The sequence below is a fragment of the Pinus tabuliformis genome, chromosome 5_2 (genome assembly GCF_031772625.1).
Source record: "Pinus tabuliformis cultivar Carrire ecotype Pingquan chromosome 5_2, CPIR1, whole genome shotgun sequence".
NCBI lineage: Eukaryota > Viridiplantae > Streptophyta > Pinopsida > Pinales > Pinaceae > Pinus > Pinus tabuliformis.
In genome coordinates, this window is record NC_142306.1 from 369,886,451 (window position 1) to 369,888,109 (window position 1,659).

Here is a 1,659-nt window from a genome sequence, read left to right on the forward strand (position 1 = left end):
ATCATACCTTCGTTAGATTCCTTGACAATGTAAACAAAGAGAACCATCTTTGTATACACAAAATCACGTTTTAATGGTTTATCATAAATATGCCATGGATCTCCAAACTAGACAACAAATCAATAATAACTTATTTGTCCACACAGTATTGTTGATAGGAAAATTTTCGTAGATCAAGCAATACTTTCCCCAGTTCCACACCTGTGAGAACACAATATGTTGTAGTCCTGTCATTTACATGTATGATACAGTTTAATTGATGGAAATAAACAAAGCGATAGTTTTCCTTGCAAATGCTACAAAAAACAATAGTTTCATCCATAGTTCTAGCAGTTGTAATTGGGCTACTGCATTTCACACATCTATTCTTGAAGGGATTCATATATGTACTAGTTATCATCAATATTCCTTGCAAGTGCTGCAAAATTGATATAGAAACCTGAGACTTAACAACTTGAAATCAAATCTCTCTCTCTCTCTCTCTCTCTCTCTAGAGAGAGAGAGAGAGAGAGAGTTTATCTTGCATACTCCACTCACCGAAGAAAGCAATTTTCTCACACTTTCCACTTTCTTCTTTGTTTTAAACGAACATATGGACGTGGATTGTGTAGTTTGGAAAACTTTTTGTTGTTTTTTAACTATATTTTTAACAAGATGAGCAGAAAAAATGTTTTCTTGCAATTGTCTTTGGATTGAAAGCTATGTTGGAAGAAGATTGTTGTGTACTTGAACCTATCACATATGAAATATTTGTAAAACAATACATGTAAGTTGTATAAGAGATAGGAAATAACTTGCTATCATTGAAACATTCAAATAAATATAAGCTTACTATTGCCCTGTCCTAATCTACATTCCCATCTTTGATTTCTATTACATATTGCATCCTTGTTTGTGTTGCTGAAATTGCAATGGCACCAATTATGCCAACTCCAAATGGATCTTGACTACTAGACAAATTTGCGATCGCCATATTTGGAAAAAATAGGTGCTCTTCGAAAATAAGACAAATGTTTTCTACAATGCTAAAGTTATTTAGTGAAATAATTTTCTCACAGTCACCACTATCATATTTTTTCTTTGGAATCATTTCAAAATTTTTGATAGAAACACTAGCATTTGTAATAAATTTTGCCTCATGTTGTTCAATAAAATTTGTCGCCGCAAGTAATGTTATTGTCATTTCAACCTTCCTATCTGTCAAATATGCACGGAGGATTGGTCTTGTCTTATTTGCTTTGTCCAAAAAAGTTTGATATGTAACTAACACAATGCCATGGAAATGCTTCGTGTTATGTTGATATTGATATCTTCGATTAATAATGGCATAGAATCGTTCTTTTTTTGCCTAGTCATGAGCATTGAATTGAAATTAATTCAAGAAGCAAAAGATAACTTTGATATACAATTAGTTAAAGTTGAACATAACCACCTTTCTGTCTCCCTTTCTTGCCTGTTTTTTATCCTTTTCGTTGTGTCAATGGTAATTCAGTGTTACTAGTTACTAGTAACAAGGATATCCACACTTTTCGTGGAACACTTATTGTTTTTGACAACTCGACAATAATACCATCTCTATAATATTGTCAGTAGATTGTTTGATAACAACTAAAGAGAATCATACCTTTGTTAGATTCCTTGACAATGTAAACAAAGAGA